Source organism: Myotis brandtii, unplaced genomic scaffold (genome assembly GCF_000412655.1).
Source record: "Myotis brandtii unplaced genomic scaffold, ASM41265v1 scaffold339, whole genome shotgun sequence".
Taxonomy (NCBI): domain Eukaryota; kingdom Metazoa; phylum Chordata; class Mammalia; order Chiroptera; family Vespertilionidae; genus Myotis; species Myotis brandtii.
The window spans coordinates 1,360,473-1,384,573 of NW_005363061.1; the positions used below are offsets into that span (position 1 = coordinate 1,360,473).

A 24,101-nucleotide genomic window follows, 5' to 3' on the forward strand; every position below is an offset into this window, starting at 1 on the left:
AGGGTATTTTTTCCATTGATTTTTAGAGAGAGAGGGAAGGGGAGAAAAGGGAAGGAAAAGAGATAGAGACACATCTATTGGTTGCCTCCCATACATGCCCCAACTGGGGCCAGAGATCGGACCTGCAACCCACATATGTGCCCTTGACCGAGAATTGAACCCTCAACTCTCCAGTGCGCAGGCTGATGCTCTAACCACTGAGCACGCTGTGGGACTATTAATTACTTTATCTGTACAGCAGATATATATTATCCTTGCCCGAGTAGTGAGGGTATTTTTTCCATTGATTTTTAGAGAGAGAGGGAAGGGGAGAAAAGGGAAGGAAAAGAGATAGAGACACATCTATTGGTTGCCTCCCATACATGCCCCAACTGGGGCCAGAGATCGGACCTGCAACCCACATATGTGCCCTTGACCGAGAATTGAACCCTCAACTCTCCAGTGCGCAGGCTGATGCTCTAACCACTGAGCACGCTGGCCAGGGCTGCACCGATATTTAATGATGTGTTACACTGTTGGTTGTCAGGGAGTTCAACAACAACCATTATGACAAAACCCCAAGTGTTGCCCACCGTGAAGCGGAGTCAGGCCAGGCCTCTCTAATTCTGCAGGGGATTTTTGGGAACCAAAATGTGAGCTCATATTTAATCTGTTTGCCATTCACCTTGTTTTTGCCCTCCCCCGTGGGCAGTTTCTTCCATCAGTCACAATTCTTTTGGGCATGGATTTATATTCCTATCCTCTGGTTATCCCTTCCAACTCTTTTTTCATAAGCAAACATAATGCCTTTTTGGTCTTTATTCCATAATAAATAGAACACGAGCTTTGGAGTCACACAGAGCTGGGTTTGAATCCCGACTCCTTTCTTCCTCAGCTGCGTCATCATAAGTAAATCAGTTATCTCGGAACTCAGCTTCTTCCCTAAAGACTCATCTCCTCCAGGTTGTCATTAACCTATGAATCAACATTCTTTGAGTATCAACTCCAAACCCACCAGATTAAGTAGTTACCATTCGGCCTGCCTCTCTGTACTTTATTCTCTAGGGTATCATGAACAATGTAACCAGATGCCTTGCTAAAGCCACCGTGCTGCGCCTGTGGCCCTTTTCTTATATGCCAGTCTACCCTTTAGGAGAAGAAAACAAACGAGAACAGGGTCAACTCTCCCTTTAGGGCCGCACTTGGGAAAATGCTAAGTGGAAGAAATTAATCTTCTCACTCATTTTCTCTCTTTTGTGTTTTCTGTTCCCTACTCCTTGTCCTCTTTTCCAGGCTATTGAGTTTTCTTTTAATGTCTTCTAAACAAGCTGCTGTCACCTTACGTACCATGGCTCATTCTCCCTCCACCCATTCCTCCTGCCTGACGGAGCAGCAACCCCTGTGTGTTGAAGCTTTCTGACGTACACCTTGGAGTCATGTCCCCATTTGATCCACTATCATTTCAGGCCTTCAGCAATCTCCCCGATCCTGTCTCTAAATTGAGTTCAGAAACCACATGCCCCGTACAGTGCACTTTAGAAAATGGTTTCTCATTATTCTCTAAGCTCCCCATCTGCATCTTCGCCTCTGCACTGGTTTTTCTTCGTCATCTAACTCAGGCTGCTCTGTACAGTCATGCATGTTCGCTGGACAAGGCCCTTGGCTGAGCCTGCAGTGGGTTAAAATCCATCTGGTGCTCTTCTTCTTCTAATCCTTACTCGAGGTTTTCCATTGATTTTTAGTGAGAGTGGAAGGGAGGGAGAAGGGGGAGAAAGAGAGAGAGACAGAGAGAGAGAGAGAAACATTGATGTGAAAGAAACACATCGACTGGTTGCCTTCTGCACCACCCTGACTGGAGCTGGGGATTAACCGTGCCCTTGACTGGGACTTGAACCTGAGAACCTTTGGTGTGGGGGTGACGCTCTAAACACTGAACAACATTGGGCAGGGCCATCTGGTGCTCTTCTAGTCAAGCTGTGAGTTCTGGTATGGGACTGCTTCTGTCTAAAGTTAGGGGCACACTTTTCTAACTTAAACAAAGGCACCTGGTCTAATTTCAACTGCTCCCTCAAGGCCTTCCACAGAGCCTGCCCATTGTACCCTGTGCTCGAGTTCTTTTATTCTTCTGGGGGACTCAGTGTATCTACCCCTGGCTTAGTGCTGTGCCATGTCAAGTGAGGTGGAAAAACACCTGTGATTTTGAGTCAGGCTGCCCAGAGTTCAAATCCTGGCTCTATCACTAGCTATGTGGGGGACTCTGAGCAAGTTATTTAATTCTCTGAGCCTGTTTCCTTATCTTTAAAACAGAAATAATAGTAATGACTGCCCCATAGTGTTCTTGTGAAGAATATACATCTAAACCACTTAGTATGGCGCCTGGCACATAGTGGGCACTCAATAGTTGTTAGCTACGGCTACTTTATGCACCAACAGCTAACGACTGAGACATGCTGTCTGTGGCTCTCGGGAGGCATGGAGGAGAAAGTGCATACCTCACCAGGGAGGGCTGCTAGACAAAATACAGAATGCCCAGTTCAAATTGAATTCAGATGAACAACAAATAGTTTCCTAGTATAACTCAAAATTTCACCTTCTCCATGGAAATTTCAGTGTCAAGAACCATGGCAAGGAATCATCTCAATTTTCCATCGTCTCATCTTGATTTCCCCTGTGCCCCTTCAACTCACACATGCCTCTCCCACAAGATCTCTTACATGAAAATTGGGAAGTGGGCGAACCTGTGGAGTGAGACCTGAGGTCTTGGAGTGAAGCCTTAAGGTGCTGTTGTCAAGGTTATGGCTTGCACGCAGAAGTACATATTTTCTATGTGTATCCTATGAGCTTCAAAATGTCCTACTTTCTTTCTCTACCTTTCTTATATTACTTGTTCTTTTTAATATTGTGTAGGTCAAAAGGCATCCTTTTATCAGTATGTATTATGGAACACTACAAGTTTTGATAAGTGGGTCTTGTATATGGAAATTTCTGTTTTTATTAGTAAACTAGAGGCCTGGTGCATGAATTCGTGCATGGGTGGGGTCCAATCGGGGCTGGGCTGGTGGGGGGAGGGGCCGTGGGAGGTTGCAGGGGGCCGATTGGGGCTCCAATCAGGCCGGTTGGCCGCTGCAGTGCATGTCATAGCGACCGGTCGTTCCGTCGTTCTGGTTGCTTGACTTTTATATATATAGATTTTCTTGTAATCCAAACTTGTGATAAAGCAGGAATCCTCTCAGCCCTCTTACATATTCAGATATTCCTCTTGTGATTATTCTGGCATTTCACGTCATTATTCTCCAATTCACTATCTGCTTTCCCATATCTATAAATTGTCAAAATTTTCCATGCTTGGCATTTGCACCACAGTAAAAAATTCCTAGGCAGCAGCCCCAGTAAATTATTAGTCCCATCACGTAGTCACCAGGTTGACATTTACTTGTGTCACCATGCATCCACTCCTGATGACAAATAATCCTCAAACCGGCTGCTGATATCTTGTCCTTTCTTTATATGATCTGTGCCTTCCTAGAGCCCGTCTCTTCCTGGAACCATGTAGAGGAAGTTACTAAACCACCAGCAATACCAAATGTGGTTCTGTTTTTTTTCATGATCTTTTCTTCTTTATAGTCTTTCACTTCAAATCCTCCATTACTGACTCCTTGTCCAGATTCTTTCCTCTCTCTCCCAACTGTCTGCATGGCCAAGAAGCAGCGATTTCTCCTTGGGCTAGTCTTCAGATTTTCCGCTGCCTGACGCCACTGGGCTCTCATGCTCCTTATACTTTATGCATTCACTCAACAAACATTTACTAGGCCCTACTTTATGCCAAGCACTGTGCTCAGCATGGAGATCCAGAGTGGACTAGAGAACCCATCCTGGGCCTCAGGTGGTTCATAGTCTTGTAGGAAAGACAGACAAGTCGACCGGAGAAGTGAGATCAGTGTGATGGTGGAGTCAAACCTCAAGTGGTTGAGAAGCCCAAAGGAGTGGTTCCTAATCCATGCTGGGATGGGCACAGGTGCAGGAGGGACCAGGGAAGTTTCCCAAATGAGGTGACGAATAAACTCAGTCTTGTAGACAAGTAGAGGGCATGTACATCACAGATAGAGAGAACAGTATGTGTAGATAGGAGTTGGGGAGCCCATTTGGTTCATTGCGGCCATCATGGACTGGCAGGGGGTGGGATTGTGATTCAGATGAGGGCAGGCCATGGAGGGCCTTGCATACATGCCAAGGACTTTGGACTTTATCCAAAAGGTGATAGGGAATAACTAAAATACTAATAATATTTGCATTATGAAATGTTTAATCTGGTGGCAGTGTGAGAGACTGGAGGGCAGGGTGAACTGGACATGGAAAGACTATTGTAAGTCTTGGCTAGAAATGATGAAGGCCTGAAATATGACAATGAGAGACCATGTTCTTTCTTTTGACTTTGGGCCTTTGCACATGCTTTTATCTCCACAGCAAGTGTTTTCCACATATCATCTCATTTTATGCTTGCAAGAACCTGAGGAGTAAGAACTATTTTATATGCATCTGAGAGATGAGGAAACTGAGGTTCAAAGAGTTATTAAATACATGCCCAGATTCATATGGATCAAAATATGTGAAGCCAGGATTCAAATTCAGCCTGTTCACTTAACTAATATTGTCCGTGTCTTGACTTGAGAGAATCACTGTGAGTTCTTGGCCAATTGGGAGTGGCTAAAAGGCAGGTAAGTCTAGAGCAGCACTATCCAATAGAAATACAGTGCAAACCTCTCAGGTAATTTAAAATATTCTAGAAGCACATTAAAAAGTACGAGGAAACTATTTTTAATAATTTATTTTATCTAACCCAATATATCCAAAATATTGTCATTTCAACATGAAATCAGTGTAAAATATTATCAAACTATTTTGCACTCTTCTTTCTGAACCAAGTCTGGAGTGTATTTTACACTTACTGCACATTTCAACTTAAACTAACCATATCTGAAGTACTTAATAGCACATGTGGCTAGAGGCTGCAATATTGGGCAGTGTGGGTCTAGGAATGGCTCTTACATTTCTGCCATGAGCAATATGGTAGATGGCAACATTTTCAGAGATAAGGGAATATAGGAAGAAAAGATAAATTGGAAGGAGTGTGAAATGTGATACAACTAGGTAGAGATTCCTAGTCAGGGGTTGAGTATGTAGGTGTGGATCCCAGCAAAAAGATATGAGTAGACGCCGAAGCCGGTTTGGCTCAGTGGATAGAGCGTCAGCCTGCAGACTGAGGGGTCCCAGGTTCGATTCCGGTCAAGGGCATGTACCTGGGTTGCGGGCACATCCCCAGTAGGGGGTGTGCAGGAGGCAGCTGATCGATGTTTCTCTCTCAGCGATGTTTCTAACTCTCTATCTCTCTCCCTTCCTCTCTGTAAAAAATCAATAAAATATATTAAAAAAAAAAAGATATGAGTAGACAAATAAAAAGGGGAGCTATTCTCATACAGGTGGCTATTAAAACCCCAGGTCAGAAGGAACTCACAAGGGAAGATTACACAGAAGGACTGAGCCTTTGGAAACAGCAGGAAGGGATGGATGCCTTGTGCAGGTGAAGGACTTCGTTTGTAGAGCAGGTGTGGCATCTGCCGTTGAATGGAAGGAAGGAGGTAAGTTTGTGTAGGTGAAGTGGGTGGGGAGAGGCAGGAAGTAGGATTTCTAATCTGATGTTGGCAGTGGTTCTCTTGGCTTATTCTACTTCTTTCTTCTCTTCTATAGAAAAATGAGCCTGAGCTCCTACATCTGACTGCTCACAAAGTCTATATGTGAAAAGGGGAGGAGGAGGTAAACAAAATGTAAATATTTGTCCAGGCAGGGACTAAAACCAAGATGAACACTCATTTCCTAATTGCAATCCCACTTGTATTCTCTCTCATTAAATATGTTTATTTTGAAATAATAATAAACCCACAGGAAATAAAAATAGTACAGAGAGGTCCCCTGTACCCTTTATGCTGCTGTCTTTAATGGTGACATCTTACATCACCATAGTACAGTTTCAAACCCAGGAAACTGACATTGGGACAATACTATTAACTGGACTGCTATCATCTCTTTTACCACTTCCTAGTGAGAAGTACATTGAATAAAAAGAATCAAAATGTTGCTAGATGTAATGTCCAACCAGATCAAGAGTTTTGTGTGTGTTCAAGAGGTTTTAGCTTCTTAACTAAGTGACATGTATCAAATACAACACGAATGCCACCTAAATGTTCAGGCCAAAAATACCTTCTTACAGTCATTTGTAATTTGTACCACGTAGTTAGACCAGGCTCTTCACTGTCTGTTTGGCTTTATCTCATTATGGAGAAGAGCAAAGAAGAACAACAGACTGTTCTGTTGTTCCCATGAGTATTTATAACAAAGAATGTGCGACACAAGATTGCACGGCTGTACAACCTAGGTCTTGCTGACTACAGAATTCAAGCTCAGTTTATGACATCTCACTGTCTCTTGTTCAATGGCGATTTCATGTCCCCATTTACATGGCAGAAAGACAATGGATTAGAAGGGAGTTAGCATTCAGATTAGTGACTTCATCCACCTTTCAAGCAAGGAGGACTTCAGAGGAACCCACAGCACCCAACACAATAGGCTACTCAATAAATGTTAGGGGTTTAATCCAACCAGCTCACAAAACAAACCACCCCGAGGAGACAGGCCCATTCCTCAAAAGCAGAATCAAACAAAGAGCCAAGAATTCTCTTTGCTATAAAGCAATGAAAACCAACGAGAGAAAATTAAGCCAACTTGAAGGGAACAGTGGCTGTCCATCAGCCAAGGTTCAGGAAGACGGATAACCCCATTTGCCGCCGAGTGCGAGAGTTCCTCCGTATTTTCACTGTAAGTGGTCATTTGTTAACGGATAAATATGGAATGACTTTCTTTCTGCCTTGGAGATAAATGAGCTCTAGTTCCCCAAAAACAATATCGCTCACAAGAGGCAGAAGACAGGGAAAAAAAGTGTTTTGTCCATCATGATCTGAAAAGCAAAGGGAACACACATTTCTGGTAGCTAGGTGAGAAGAGTCTGGCCTCACAATTTTTGAGCAGCTGAAGGAGGAAACATTTAGCAGGAACAGGCTGAATAAGGATGGTCAGATGTCTTTAGGCTAAGTGATATCTACAGATGACATTTCTCCTACATGGGCCCCTTATTTATTTTGTGTATCTACACCTTCCCTAATATGGTTGCATATTACATCTGTGCCACCAGAAATAAAATCATTTTTGAAATATTCAAGAAGACAGCCTGAGAGCAATCTGCGGTTGTGAAGACAAACTGAAGGGAACAGGACCCAGGGGAGGGGGTTCCTCACTCTGCTATAGCCGGTGGGAAGCGTCTCTAGCCCTCAAGTGCGGAACAGAGCAGCACACACGAGGAGGGCTAAGGGAAGTAGCTGAAATCAACTCAGCTCTGTAACTGCTGTTATCCAATTGTGCTGCACCAGCACGGCCAAAGGTGAACCTGAGGAGGGGCGGTGAAGGATTGAAGAAAAGACAGACAAGAGAATACTGCTGGGGCTCGGTGGATCTCCTGTGCTTGGATGAGGACACAAAAGACCGAGCCTGCAAGCTGATCCTTTATTTTATAGTCTGATTATAACAAGGGTAGATTAACATGTATACAAATGTTCTTGTTTTGACAACACTTGCTGTACCTCCCACAGCCCATTAGCTACTTAGGAAAGAATTAGGGAGGGCTACAAGGTCAGGCTTAATTATGCTAGGAGAGCTCTGCCCTCCAGGCTGGGACTTGTTTGTGGCCCTGCCACAGGTCAGCCGGAGGCTTAACCTTAGAGCTGCTCCCTACATACAATAGTCAAGGGTGAGAAAAGAAAAGTCACATGTCTGATGGACTGGCCCTGCATTGGCCGGAGTTCGAATTCAGCCATGAGCTGAAATTCGGTTGTTGACCACTCCTATAACCATGTAACTTGGCCATTTGTCTGGGGATGAATAAATGCCGCATGCATTTTGAAATCTGTGCAGATGCTTAAACCCCACTCTCTAGTCAGATAAGAATGCCACCAGATGGGACTTAAACACCGCCCTCCTTTTTTTTAGCTGTTGAAATTCCTTCCATATCTAGTCCACTGCAGGGGACTATTTTTATCGGGGTCGTTCAATCCCAGCTCTGAGACACATCACAGATATTCCCACGAAAGTCCCACAAGTCCACAATGAGACAGACCCATGCCAGACAGACTCGCACACCCAGGCAGGCAGAGAGGGGGGCAAGTCCTGTCACAGTATTATTCCCCGAGATGACTTTGAATTGCAGGTAAGCTAAGTGGGGGCGGCATGGCCAACAGGGTGGAATTAAAATGTGATCAACGTGGCATCTGGTTTCTCTTCCCTATTCAGCTTTTGCTGAATTATTTCAAAAAGGGAAGAAGAGAGGAGGAAAAATGAGGAGAGACGGGGTCCCTTCTGGGCAAAACAATGCTAGTCCCAAATTCTCACGGTGCCTTCCACCTTAAGAAGCTGTGACCCCTTTTACTGAGCACCCGGTGACAGACACGCTGAGTTTGATACAAGCCGGAGCCAGGCAAGGGGGTGGCAGCTTCTGCTTCAACCTCTCTGCTGTCTCCCTTCCCCGTTCTAATCACAATAAATATATTTATACTCACTTGGTTATGTCAGCCAGACAATGCTCCCCTAATTGGCAGTGATCAGAGCTCCAGAATTGCTTGGGTGAACCTGCTGTCTCTCTATCAGGCAAAGCGATAAGGGGCCGCTAATGCAGTCCCCATTAACAATTTCCAGCGGAATAAAAACCAGTCCCCTGACTCCTGCATGGCAATGAATTTTCCTAACAGCTTCTAAAGCCAACCCTTGAGGAACTCAGACTTACATGAACCTGCCCAGCATAGAATGCTTTGATAAATCTCCCCCACCCCTGGCTCAAACGCACAGAAAAAACACACACAAAAAGCATAGCCACTTCCTTCTGCTCGAGGTTCTTTTGTTCTTTCGCATTTTTTTCTTGTAGAGGGCTTATGGAGCTAACTGTCATTTTTGGTTGTTGGGTCTTTGTAAATTTCAGGGACATCTGGCACAGTTTTCTGCGTTTGCTAGCTCTGGTATGTGTGGTTATGCACGCAGTCCCTGCCGCGTGTGCATGCTAACACTCTAGAAGCATAATTGATGCATGCATAATTTGGAGCTTGAGTGCATTGGTATATTTTGACATGTAAGTGTGACTACTGAGGTGCTGATTATAAGTAATTGGTCAATAAGTATTTACTAAGTGAATGAATGCACCATGAAGGCAAATGCCATTCATTCATTCATCAGACCTTTAAATGCCTAGTATGTGCCAGGCCCTGGGCTAGATATGGGGTGTTCAATGATGCAGAGCCACAGTTCCTGCCCTCCAGGAGCTCACAGTTCAAAGATGGGAGGCAGGCCCATCAACAGAGGATAACACATCATGGAGACATACAGACAGAACTCCGTGCGAGTAGTGTGGGAGCTCCTTGGAGGGAGACCTTAGTATATCTAGGGGAGGGGTTGAGGCCAGGGGGCATTTCCTGAAGGTGTTGAGGCCTAAGCTGGGGCCTTAAAAAGTTCCAGACAAAGAAGACAACACAATTAATGGCAGGGCAGAGAAACCACCGGGAGTGAGCAGAGAACTAGAAGGCAGAGGTGTTGCAGGAAAGCATGGAGGCAGGGAGTTGGCAGAAGTGAAGTGGGGGTTCAGGTGAGGACTGGATTGGAATGGGGGTCTGGGGGGAGTAAAGGAAAGGAACTTCAACTATCTCAGTTAGGAGGCCAAAAAATTCTTCTGGATTCTGCCAGAATCTGTACACACACATATCTTAAAGCAGAATCTGGACCAGTGCTGGACGCATTGCTGGAGTGCAGTAAGGACATCTGGTCCTGCCTGGACCTGTCCCCGATGAGCGTGGGAACTGGGCAAGGGCTGGCTTCTGTATAAGTGAGCTGAGGAGATGGACTTTGCAGGCTCCAAGATTCCTCCCAGCTTTTATACTGGAAGTTGCCTGGATTCTGAAGTCTGCACATAGACCACATCTGAGTCTGTTCTATGTACAAATCATGAAGCTCTTTGCAGCACATGATAATATCACAGTATCAAGTGGTCTTGGGAGTGTGGAGGCAGTTAGGCACACTGAGCACAATTTTATAGGAATCCCTAAGAAGTATTCACAGAAATGTACCGCAGGATGGAGGTATCCTACTGTCCCCAGCCTGGGCCGAGGTCTCATCTCAACTCTGAAACCCCTCAATGAAATTCATAGCACAGATCCCTGCTTGGTCTAGTTTCTGTGTAACATTGTTTAGCTCATATTCTTTCTACTTAAATGATTCCAGTTGACTTACAGAATCAAGTCCAAAGTCCTTAGAGTGGCATTCAAGGCCATCCCCAATCCATCCCCTTCCTTACCTGCCACAACCTCCACCTCAGCCAGATGGGACTCCTGGCAATGGAATCCATAAATGTTCTCACCTCTCTGCCTTTTCTCATTCCAGACCCCCCACTAAAGGTCCAACTCAAATTCCAGTCCATCTCCTCTATGAATGCTGTCTAGACATCCCAGCCTCCTCTGAACCCTGTGTGGCACTTACTGATCATGTCGTTCATTGGTGACTATTGGTTTTACTTTGTGGTTTGGTCGTACCTCCCCAGCTAATTTGTAAGCCCAGAGATAGGAACTGTGCCTCACCCCTCTTGGGAGTCTATGCACTTGGCACAGTGTCCTGCTCACGGTAAGTGTTCGCTGATGATACATTTCCTACATTGCAGCCTATACGAGCCTGCGGAATAAAATCCATGGGAAGTATGATTATTATTGTTATCATAGTGCTGTGGCCTCAAGTTCTTTTTCTCTCTTCTTGGATAAAAAACAAAAAGGATCCTCGGAGAGAGTGGTTTGGTGCAACCATTTTGGAGTAATGCGATTGTGAAACATTTCTCCCACGATTCATAAACAGTATTTTATATGCGTTACTTTGGAGCTTAAAGTTCATCCAGGAATGAGCTATTTCACAGATCAAAGGGAGCATATGTGCATCCCACCAGGGGGAATAATCACTCTGCTAAATTTAAAGGGGAAAACGCTGAACACTGCAGACTGAAAGTAGAAACGGTTTAGCATCACCTGACTAGAGAGGAACACGAGTGACTTACTTAAGTCTGAACCCGATGTTCAGTTTTTATCGTCCATGTTTCATTGAGCAGCACATGGGATTTTTCACAAAAGAGGAACTGGCATTAAATCAATAAGGAAAATCACCACTTCCTTACTGATCCAACAGCATTGAAGGAAGCTGAGCTTTGCCAATCGTACAACTGCACAGCATTTGTAACCAGGCAGTTAAAACCACCGTCTAAGCTGGCACTATGATTTTCCCAGAAGTAGAGCTTCAGGAAGAAAAATAGCTTTTAAACTTCAGTTCCATTTTTGCAAATTGGATCTGTTCATGAAAAACTGTTTTAAAACCAATTTTTTTTCTCTTTTCTTTCCTCATTAGCAAAGGACAGGATTGTTTCTTTTTACCCATCATGAGTCAAACACCATTTTAGGTGCTGAGGATGGAGATGTGAAGAAAAGAGGCAAAGTCCTTGACCTCATGGAGCTTGTTTTCAGCTGGGGGGAGACAGATAAGAAATAAGTAAACAAATAGATATATACTATGTCAGGCATAGAGAACGAACTAATGCAAACATCGTACTTGGAAAACTAATTTCCAGACAATTAAAAAATGAAGATTCCCAGATAAGTATTATCTTAGCTCATGTATATCACATATATTAACGGGTATTTTAAAAAGAATAAATAGTAAGAAATATATTGCTCTTTGCATATGATGTTGGCATTCCCTATGGACTTTCAACAGGACCTACATCTTCGAGGAGCATTTCTAGAAGGATTTGTGCCAACTTGTATTCGCGCCATGATGGCACTATATGGTGTCATGGCCCTCGTGCATAGGAAACGTGGAATTCCTTCTGGATTCCTCCCTCTTTCCCAAATCCGACAGCCCTCTCTCCTGAGTCTTTAAACCCTATCTTTTAAGTCGACTCTCGTTTCCATCACCCTTTCCTCGCGCAGGCTTCATAATCTCTCTCCATGACCCCAGCAGCCCACTTCTGTTTCTGGGCTCACATGCCTCCAGTGTGCCCTCGTCATTACTTCCAGAGTGATTTGTAAACACACCCTCCCCTGGACCCTCACGCCTGCAGGATAGAGCTCAGGCTTCTAGGTCTGGTCGCTACCGGCCTGGCCCCAGCTAACCTAGGAAGCTTTGTATCTCTGCATCCTTCCTAGATCCTGGGCCCCTCATACCTGTGTCTTCGAAGGTTCCCTGGCCATACAACATGCAAATGACTGCTTCTTCCCTGAATACTCTCTTCCGTCTTTCCTCTCAATCCTTGTCATTCTTTCGTACGGTTCAAAAGTCATCTTCTCTGTGTAGCCTTGCTGTTCCCACCATGCAGAGCTGCATTCTCCCTCCCTTCTCTCCCAGGGTTATCCTGACGCCTTCTCACTTCAAGTACAGCATCTAATGGCAGACGTTTGCAGTGGTCTGTTTACTTCCGTGTCTTCCCTCCCAAGCTGTAAGCTCCTTCAAGTAAGAAGTGTCTTTTTTGTTATATTTTTACTGATTTTAGAGAGAGAGGAAGAGAGATGAGGAGAGAGATAGAAACACCGATGAGAGAGAAACATCAATTGGCTGCCTCCTGCACACCCTCTACTGGGGATCAAGCCCTCAATCGGGCATATGCCCTGACTGGGAATCCAAACAGTGACCTCTTGGTGCATAGGAAGACGCTCAATCCACTGGACCACACAAGCCAGACAGAAGTGTCTTATTTATAATCTGAAACATAGCACAGGGCCTGGAATATAGTAGACCCTCAATAAATATTTGATGAATGAATGAATGACCTATGGTTTCTCTGGTTCAGCTTGTGCTGAACTATGCATTTGAAAATTAGGTGATTATGGCAATATGACAGAATAAAACCAACCTACCAATATGGTAAAAAACTTAACTTTGATCTTATGAACAATGGATTTTAAACATTTGAGTTAATGGATATAGATGATAAGGAATTTCAAAACCAAATTTCTTAGACAATATTTCTGCATGTACTATAAATCTGGAGATGGTTGAGACGTTCAAATAAATGATCAAAGCATGTAAAACAGAACCACTAAGTAATCTGGATCATTTACTGCAGAAAAGAAACTTAATAAAGGCTTTTATTGAAAGCTTGTACTCCAAGGATGACTAGCCATCCTCCTTCTGCACGTACATAGAAAAAGAAGAAATGAGATTGAACTGCTACAAAGATTAAAGTTAAAAACAGAACAGAACTCAAAGGCTTCCTAACTGGGGTATGTAAGCCCATTTCAAGTTACTAAAACAAATCAATCACAGGCTTACTCCGAACCAGGCATTGTTCTCAACACTTTACCATTTATTTCATCAAATCTTCATAACAAACCCATGTGAGTTCATTTTACAGGCGAGGAAATGGAGGCACCGTGTGGTTAAGGAACTTACCTGGATGCACAGCTGGAAATTGGTAGCCATGAAATCCCAGCCAGGGCTGTCTGGCTCCTGAGCCTTTGCTCTTACCCACTGCCTTCCTAGAGGCTGAAATCGATGCCAGACCTCTATCTGAGGATGGAGGCCTAAAGCTAAGCTCGTGAAAGTAAGTTCGTTCATGGGACTAGTTTAAATTTAACACGAAAATCCTTGAAAACATTATTTGCCCGCCATTGCCCGACCAACTAACTGTCTTGTGGACTTCACTACAGCCACGTGCGTGTGTGTAAAGTTAGAGTGCCCATTTTTCTTTATTCTGGTGAGCTGGCCTGCCAGCTCTTATCTTTCTAATGAGACAGTGTGTTGTGTTGTTTTTAGCAGTCAGCATACATGGTTTAAGCATCCACATGTGTGCCTGTATTTACAAGACCTGACATAAATCGGGTCAAATTCAGATGTTATGATTTTATCTTCAGAGTGATGGATTTTACTCTTGGGGGCTGAAAAGCCAGCATCTTATTCCTTGTTGTTTTTTCCAAGGCGACCTAATTTAGCCTGCCTCGGGGACCGAAGCAGTGGGGTCGCTGTTGGCACAGACAAGCGGCAGCTTGCCTAGCAACTCAGATGCCTGTACAAAAGGAAGGCAACGCTCACCCGATCAGCGTCAGCGGCAGAGAGTGATCAAGCGCTGAGCTGCAAGCGGGCTGTGGGAGGCCCGGAGGCTGGTACAGGAGAACCGGGTGGCTGGGCAGGAGCCCTGTGAAAAGACTGTGAATGAGTCACTAACTTTTCAGGTTGACTGAGATGATGTCTGTTGATTTTCTTCGAATTTAGATACGTTATCTGTGTTCACACCTTGGGCGTAACGGGAAGATGAGTGAACATTTTCTTGATAGTGCCTGGCCTCTGGCAGGGTTGTGATAAGATTTGGGGTAAGATGTGACTCTGCAAGAATGCCCTGGTCAGTGCGTGTGGCCTGTGTCCCAGTGAGTGTCAGGGGCCTCACAGGGGTGTGTCTTCGTGTCCTGAGCTGGGAGTAAACCCAGTGGGATAGGTTCAAGTGTGTGCTGACATTGTACACAAGTTGGCCTGGCTGATATTTAGGGCATTAGGAGGCATTGTTAACTGGTCAGACTTCTAGTTCACGGCCTGGGAAAAGCACTCGCTTTCTAGCATTGGGGCAATAACCAGGTAATTTGTTGGTGTCTTGGTTAAGTGTTTGGGTTCTAAAAGCTCACTTAACCTCTCTGGCTTCAGTTTTCCTCATCTTTAAAATGAATATAACAATGGAATCTACCCCCTTGGGCAGTGTTAAATAGAGGAATGCTTGTCAAGTACTTGGGACAGTGCCTGGTCTATATAGTCAGCACTACATTTGTATTTATATTGATACATACATTTTTGTTTACACAACTCCATATTCGGCAGAGGACTGACTCCATGGCTCGTGCGAAACAGGTGTCTGGTAAATATTTGTTAAACATCGATGGAACTAGAAGAACGTATTTAGTGGAATATACATATGGTGAGCTGTTCTGATTTCTCAGTAACCTGAATGGTAGACCGGATGTTAGATTTAATCTCCCAAATAAATGGAGTGTTCTACAAGCAAACATCTCTGCAGAAACGAAGTTCTGCATGGAAATCACTAAGGAAATGGCACGAGAAACCGAGTTGGGGAACATCACACGTGAAGAACCGGTAGCAGGCTGATGCATGACTCTATGTCAAATAAACAAAAGTACCTGATATAATAGAAAACTTTAAACCTACAAAATATATATTATTTTTGAGTCTACAAAAATAAATATGAAAAACGCTGACCTGTATTTACTTTCTATTGATTGTCTAATAATGACAGCTTCAACTTGAAATGAGTCATTTAATTTTAAAAATAGAAAGAAACTGAACAGTATTAATGTTTTAGGAGCTGGTACAGCATGACAAGGGTATCTTAATATTAGGTTGAATCATGAAATTGCCACTTCTCTTCGTAAAAAACTGTCAGACATTGTCAATTTCATATGGTTCCATCTGATATATGTAAGCTAATTTGACACTAAATCAAAACACATATTACCTTGCCCTTGACTGCCTTTTAACTAGGACTATAAAACGAAATTAGCCAATTTATTTGTCTTCGCCTCTTTTGCTTCTCAGAGTTTGTGCACAGTAGGTGTTAAACAAATGTTTTATTAATTGAGCAGTGTTTTCTGTTATCTTCGCTCAAAAATAGGCCTACATTTTGACACACTGCCTAATGCTGAGACTGTCCTTAAAATAAAATTAACGAAGTGTTAGCTTTGTTTCATGTTTCATGATTTAGATCAATTCTTTCTGTTCCTTGTTTGGGCAGCACTGGGAAGCTAATTAATACATTATTAATATATTGTAAAGACTAACAAGACTCTGCTTGCGCACACAGACACGACAAGAGTAAATTCAGGTCAGAAATACTTTTGCAATTAGGGGAAAATGCTAGTACAAGAAGGAGATATTATTGTTTATGTGACACATCTCTGCACTGAAACACATTATAGACTCACACATGAGGTGAATGACAGAATCAGGCAAGAGCTCCCCTGAAAGTTCCCATCATTTAGGGCCCCACTGGGGCATCCAAAGTGCCCTGGAATGAACTAGAAATGGTCACTTTGCGATCCCAGGAATGAGGAGCTTCATTATTATTCATATACGGTTTCGTAACAGTTGGGATTAGCCCCAAACTCAGGAGTACATACTGAAATCACTGAGCAGGCAGCACGACACGGTTTTCAATCAGAAAATAAAGAGCGCCTTCCACGGTGGAAGAGATGGGCAATGTTCAAGGAGGAGCGTGAGTAACCCGAGTGATTGCACCTCCCTCGGCCTCAGTTTCCCCTGCTTGTTAATTACCTCCCAGAGAACAGTCGTTCTCTATTGCATCTGTTGTTGCAATGATAAGTGGGATGATGTCTTAAAATGCTATGCATTTCTTGGGGGGGAAAAGCTTGAGCTCTGAAATGTATTATTTGGGTTTTGGTTGACCTAGAACTGTGACAGCAGCCCCATCGTAAAAGCCGAGTTCTGAGAAAACAGAGTTGCTTTCATTTTTCAAACAGAACCACAACCCTCTCTACGTCTGGATTCTTATACAAACCAAATGTATGAGCAAGAGAGGGCTCACAAAAGCGTTAATTTTAACTTTTCTTCCAACACCACCAATTTTTCTCAGAGATTTTTTTTTTTTAAAGCACCGGAGCATGCTTAATTTCGCTCAATTTGTGCTATCTAATAAGATCCTAGCCCAAGGTGATGTGCTCCTACAATAATGTCTTCATGCTAATTACATTTTTGAATGGTTAGGGTGAGAATAGTTCCAAACATACTTGAGGTAATAACTAGTCATGTATCTAGAAGGTCAACAGTTCAATCAAAGAGAGAGAGAAATTAGCATATCTTAAGAAAAGAATTCAAGTGGTTTTGTACAGAACTCTCATTTCAGTCTACAAGAATACTTAAAACACTGATAGAGCCAGGTAATTCTGTATTTCCCTTTTTAACTCACTGAAAGCCCCAATTTCAGGGTGTAATGTCTGAGAACAAGAAGCATCCGGCAGGTGAAGGGGAGAAAGTGCATTGTAGAAAAGTTGGCTGGAGTTGGAGGTTAGGGGTCTGTGCCAGGACTGCATCCCACAGAGTTTTGGGGGGCGGGGGACCCTGGGCTGTTGATGGGAGAACAGAAGCGGTGCTAGAGAGTCTGGCACTGGAGGAAGGCTCTGGGCCAATCATCTATTATAGTAACAACATAGCTTTAATCCAGATGACAATATAAACCTCAAATAATTGTGTATCAAGTCACTATAAACAAAATTACAATCTGCTAAATCATCCATGCAGTTTCCATAACAGTGTCTGATCCCTCCCCCCCGCCCCCAACTTCCCATTTTTCTATAATTTCTAATGGACATAAAGACCAGCAATTGGAAACTCTACCCATTGTGTTCTGCTTTAAAGGACTTAAGTTGTCTTTCGTTCAGAAGTGCATATCATTCTAATTTATTTAAAAAATATTTATTGAGCACTTATTATGTACTTGGCAATAGTTAAATGGCTCATTGGTTCAGAGATGATTCCTAAAAATGACTATTGCTCTGCCAAAGAGAAGGTATTAAAATATTAAATCAGCTGAAGGATTTTTTAAAATGTGCTAAAAAGTGGGACTTTTCATCCTCTAAGAGCCCACGCCCTGCACAAGGAGTTCCTTTCAACAAAGGTGCAGTGTAACTGGCATTGTGTGAAAGAACGAACAAGTTCCAGGGGTACCATATCCAGTAGATAAACACAATGAAGCTGGGAAGCAAAGGATGACTTTTGTGATTTAAACTACAGGGATACCTTTAGGCTGAAAATCAAGTTACAGTGCAAGCTACTCAACTCACTAATTTTTAAATAGGATGGGGTCTTTTTATGACCATTGTAAACAGAGAGTGTTTAAAGGTACAGAAAAGTGAAGAAGAAATAGAAGCTTCCCTGTACCCACCACTCAAGGGGTTTTTATGAGTCTACTGACTAGGCCCTGCTCCATTTCAGAGGGGTCTTTGCTCACCCAAGGACATTTCCATATCTGAGACCAGCCTCTGGGAAGAAAACCTTTTTGTGGACATTTTTGGTCCTTGGAGTTTTCTCCTTTATCCTCTGGCCACTCCACTGTGAGCTGTTACTCACAGAGGGAGGGGAGGGCCTGGCAGATGCCCTTCAGCAGGTCACAGTCAATTCAGGAGGATCAATACCCACATAAATAATTCTACCACAGGCTGACATGAGTGCTGGGGAGAAAAAGATGAATCCTGTCTGGGGAAGAGCTGGGGAGAGGGGAAGTTTTGGGGCTTGCCCTTGAAGGTTGCTGGGATTTTGAAAGGTGACTAAGTGAGGGATGGGGAGCTCAAGCAAGAACGAAGGCTCAGTCCTTGGAACAGAGCATGTGCTCTCAGTGGAGGGAGCGCGTTTTGGCTGTGAGGAATGTTGAAGGCCTCCAGCTTACCCATGGAGGGGTCAGTGCCTCAAATTCTCCAATTTTCTTTTTCAATTGTGCTACCCAGTCTTACTGAATTTTAATATATCACCCAGCTGCTTTTTCTCCACAAGCTATTTCCTTTGAAAGTAACTACTAGTTACAGAAACTACTAGCTATGGAAATCAGAAAAATTTCCATGAACAGCCTTCTTGTGTTAGAAGTGAAAGCGAGAATAAAGCCAGCAATTCAGGAGAAATGAAAGGAAGGCTCCCAAGACAGAGACTGAAAGCCGCGGGAAGCTGAAGAGATGGTGTGTGTGGAAATGGAGAGTGATGCAGAAAAGACGGTGTGTAGCAGAGAGTGGCGGATGGAGTGAGTGGAGGGTGGAGGCCCATTACCAGGTGGTACTTGGCACAGTGCTGAGCACACAATGAGCCCACAGCCAGTACCTGCTTAACCACAAGTGGGGTTGGGTGCGTATCTTGAACAGAACCATATGAAACACAATTCAAAAATCTGAAATGGTGGCTTTTAGAACATGGGTATAAGACAAAATGAACAGTCTTTTATAACACTGAGGAGTGGACGAGTGGTTCCGGCCCCAGGAAGGGGCAGAACACTCATCTCATTTTGCACATCTGTGCGCTCTCTCATTCTACCACATCCCCAATCTATTGTAACTTTGATAAGCTGTTCTCAGCCCACATACTGAAGGGGTGCGCTTTTGCAACTCCTTTATAGAAACTAAAACAATTGGCCCACCATGATGGTTGTAATCTAGTTGGCATAATCTTACTGACGTTGGATGCATCAACATATCCCTTTAGCCTGCTGCTAAAGGGATGTGAAAGTGAGAATAATTTTAGCCTGCTGCAAATCAGTTTACTTTTCTACTTAGAGACATGATGTGGAATGGAATTAATCCAGTTGCAGCAAAGTGAATGAATTCTGTTGAATAAATCCCTTTCTGTGGAAAAGAACTGGTTTTGCAACTCATTTGAAACGAAATTCACACGGCAGTCTAATGCCTTCTTTGGAACTGAGCAAATGCATTTATCTTTTTTATTTGGAGCTAAATTCACATCAGAACTACTTTTTATGATAGTGAACTCTATTGTCCTTAGGTGAGTGCCACAGTGAAAGTATTTGCAAGAACAATCAAAATATCCCAATGGAACTTAGCCTAAGGACTACTGCTCCAACGAGTGTTTGAATTTGGCAAAGACTGACAACTCCTTGGAGAGAGAAGAAACTAATAAAAACCAACCAAACCATGTATATCCTTTTGTATTTTCCCTTCTTTGCTTTCCACGGTCAAAGGGCTGTCTACACACAGCATGTATTTAATAAATACGTTTTGGTGGTGACCATCATAAGCAGACAAAACTTGGAGAGCGCCTGGAGAATAAGGAAGGGATAAGAGGTTGGGCAGAGACTCAAGGTGACACATTAATGGAATTGAGATCTTCAGCCCAGAGCAGGGAAGCCTGGGCCTGGCAGCCGTGGAGGCAGTTTGTGTTACTTACCATCACCGAATGTTAGAAAGCACCCCGTGTGCAGGGTAGGATAAAAGAGAGTCAACTACATTACACCCCAGGACAGGGATTCAGGGTTAGGAATGCGTAAGTCTTGATTTAGATTGGATTAGGCATCAACACGCATCCTTAACAAATCTTTCTCTGGAAATTTTATACTTGAAGAGCAGATAATCTTTCCAAAATGATTTAGGGGCCCTGCAGTAGGAAAATAACCTGAAGACACTCTCAAGTTCTATTCCAGGCCTGATCCTGTGATTTTTTCAGCAGCCAGTGTCAGCACCTAGATTGCTTCTCGCCCTCCTATCTCCATAGCTGGAAGCACTTGACCTCTCCCTGCAAGTGAACCTCACTGCAAACACAACACGAAGCACTTCTCGGTTGGGAGGGATTAAAGAAGCTCACCCCCTGCTGCTGGCCTGGCTCTGGGGTGTCCCAATTTTAGCAAGTGGGACTCTGCCTTGCCCCCAAGTCCACATCTTACTGCAGTTGAAATCCACCGTGTACTCCTATGCTAACACTTGAAATCCTTTCTTGTTCTCCAGGTCTCACATGATTTTGAGATCAGACCTAGTATCCCCGCTAGGAGCCTGGTGTCTCTCCAGCCCACACCTCCCTGTGTGCAGCCTCTGAGCCCAGCCTGTCACCTAAAGTTGTCTGTCTTTGTGTGAACTGGTTACCTTCTATCTGTCCTGATGTCTCCTCTCACCGTGGCTGGATTTTCCAACCCCTTCCTTCCAAGGCCCCACCATCATCGCCCAGGCAGCTGTCAATCTATTTGCTCTTTGCCTGGCCATACCATGATGTGGCACGTGGCTCCATTTTCCCATGGCATTCTGTTACGCATGGCTGCACATCTGACTCTTTCTCTGCAGACCATACACCTCCATCACAGGGCCTCTCAACCTCATTACTATGGACATTTGGGGCTGGTTAGGTCTCTGTTGTGGGGACTGTCCAGTGCACGATAGGGTCCTTAGTAGCATTCCTGGCCTCTACCCACCCGGTGCCAGTGACACCTCCCCCTTTCACTCAAATTGTGGCGATCAAAAATGTCTCCAGGGGGTGGGGATATTGAGAAATATCCCTGGGGGTGGGAGGGGTTGTCCAAATCACCCTCTGTTGAAAACTTCTGCTCTATAAGAACCCAGAAAGGCAAGAGTATTTTAGAGCCAGTTATATATTTGAGAAACAGCTGGATGTATATAAGCTGGAAGTATACAGAATATTTAAATCTGGTAAAATGTTAACTAACAACTCTAAACTCTTAGTAAGCACCAAATGGAATTTTGTAAGTTTTGTATAACAACACAGTGTAGATAATGGGTAAAGTGGGACGAAATCCCTTCCCCCTAGGTCAGTTCTCATATTTTATTGTGCATAAGAATTACCAGGGGAACCTTTTGAAAGTTAAGATTCTGATTCGGTAGGCTAGAGGCAGGGTCTGGGATCCTCATTTCTAACCAGCTCCCAGGTGGTGTCAATGCTACTGATCCCCAGATTTCACATTGAATAGCAAGACCCTAAACAGAATCACTGGGGAGGGTTGGAGAGGGGGTTGAATCTTAATGATTTCAAGATCATGAGAGCAACCTTAACATTTGCATTGGAATGGCAGATTAGAAAAACCTGGATGTTCCCTGTACCTTTCTATAATAAATGAAACTGCTCATAGGAATGTGTTCTGAAATGTGACATTTCTGTTAGCTTAAAATTATAAATATTATACAAGATACCTGTGAGTTCTCTGCTTTGGCTAGAAATGAAAACCTATGAACTGCTACGCTAGTTTGGCAAGACTTTCAGAGGTTTCCAAAAGTCTGATGAAAACCTAAACTTCAAGGTCTTCGTAGCCCTTGTTTTACTAACGGAAGAGGATGGGGGTGGGAGAGGGGATGGAGAGAGGAGAATCACTATAAACCAGCGGTTCTCAACCTGGGGGTCGAGACCCCTTTGGGGGTCGAACGACCCTTTCACAGGGGTCGCTTAAATACATCCTGCATATCAGATATTTACATTACGATTCATAACAGTAGCAAAATTACAGTTATGAAGTAGAAACGAAAATAATTTTATGGTTGGGGGTCACCACAACATGAGGAACTGTATTAAAGGGTCGCGGCATTAGGAAAGTTGAGAACCACTGCTTGAAACAGAGCCTTGCAATACAACAGATACACCTTATGGTGTTTACACAAATTACAAAAAAATTGTCCACTGAAATTATACTGATATCACATGATGTTACTGCAGCCCCAAATCAGATAACTCAATTATAACTTTAAACCAGTTGCAAAAATGAATGTTATTTACTGTATCCTGAAGTGATAAGGAAAATCAAATCTTCTGAAAGCTGCCAAGAGCTTAAAATAAAAATTTCTTCCTCTCATATATACGGCCTCTGAGTAACTTTTCCTCCGAGTTTTGTAGACATCTTTGCTGTGTATCCTTGGGACGTAAATAACCATTCCTATTTGCTCCTATTTTACAGTAAGGAAAGTTAAGGCTCACTAGTTTGTCTAAAGATATAGATTTGTGCAGGGTTGCAGACAATTTATCCATAGGAAGGAGATACTGACCCTTTGACGGCCTCTTCCAGGGACCCAGCAAGAGACTAGCTATGCCCTCATAGCAAATAAGTACACACTCACCTGCGGGGAGGAGAACTAATATGCCAGCTCTGAAATATTTTGATAGGGGGTTACCGATATGATTAAGTATAAAAGGGATAAATTTCTCTACACTTAAACCTCTGTGCCTAGGTACAGAATAAAGATCTGACTTAATAGTAGTACATGGGAACTCATGGGTTTTTTGTTGACCACAATTTCACTATGAGTCAGCAGTGTGACATGAATGCTCAAAAGGCTTATGCAATCTTGGGCCATATTAAGAGAAGTATAAGGTATACATCAAGGGAGTATACTACTCCCTGGTGTTCTGCATTTGTCAGACTACTCCTGGAGCGCTCTGAACCATTCCGGACACTATGGTGTAGGAGGGGCCTTAAAGTGATGTCTGACAGAGATGAACACTTAAGATGAAGACAGCATGTAAAACCACATCATGCTGAAGGATATTGTGTTTGAAAGATAAGACTTAGAGAGGGGCATCGATGGAAATGAGAGAAGAGCAGTCTTTCTGGAGGAAGAGCTTAAGGTACAGTTTCCAGTGGCAGAAGTTTAATTTCTAGATCCCCAAGAGGGGGGCGGGATCATGAGAGCCCTCTCAATTCTGTCATTTGCAAAATAAACAGATCTTCAGTGAAGAAGACCCTGCTCCTCCTATGATTTTCTTGAAATGTGCAAATCTGTGGATGTATTTCTGCCTCTTTGACAAGCCATCCCCCTCTGCCTGCAGGTGCACCTCCTTCAGGAAGCCCTCTCTGCAAAGCCCCGCCTTGAGCCACTTACTCTGCTATCTCCTCATCGTGAGTTCTGCACTGCAGTAGCATTTTCTTCTGTTTGTCCCAGTTTCCCTAATAGCTTGTTAGTTCCTTAGGGAAAAGGACACCATTTTGTTTTTGTTTTTATTACCCTAAATGTTCTCAGTACATCTGGGTACAGTGAATTAGAGACTGAGGGGAGCCAAAGATGAATTAAAGTAACCAGACAGGTAATTTTTTACAGCGTCTACATGACAAAGCATTACAGCGTGCTCTCTTGATGATAATAACACCTAATTGAACCTTCACTTTATAAAATAATGCAAGCTGACAGAGATGGCTGTGTAGTAAAACTAACTTCTCCCTACATTTTGCATTTTTAAATAAAACTTGTGTGTCCATGCTGGAGAAAAACAGAGTTTACACTCTAAGAGCTCTGTCTTGCTTGGTGCAGGTCTTGGGAATGACTCTCCAGCTGGGGGGAGTCTTTGACTTCTGACTTTCTCCTTTATTTGGGTAGTTACAGGGTACCAAGTGTCAAGTCGCAGCACCACACAGTTTCTGGTTTTTAAAATGAATCAGTAGTCTACTTAACAATATTGGTGTAGGAGACAGAAATTCCACAAATGGGTTTGTTTACATAAGAAAGTACCAT

General features: G+C 43.5%; 1 protein-coding gene across 4 annotated transcripts in view; it reads right to left on the reverse strand.

The window, feature by feature from the left end:
• GRAP2 (GRB2-related adaptor protein 2) overlaps positions 1 to 24,101 on the reverse strand; it is a 67,702-nt gene that overhangs the window by 35,724 nt on the left and 7,877 nt on the right. Inside the window, exon 1 of one of the 4 annotated variants that reach the window (XM_014543851.1) lies at positions 8,640 to 8,808. The exons of the other annotated variants lie outside the window; for them this stretch is intronic. The gene's annotated coding sequence lies outside the window, so the exon portion shown is untranslated. Of the gene's footprint in view, positions 1 to 8,639; positions 8,809 to 24,101 lie in introns of those variants that run through there. 4 annotated transcript variants of the gene reach the window in all.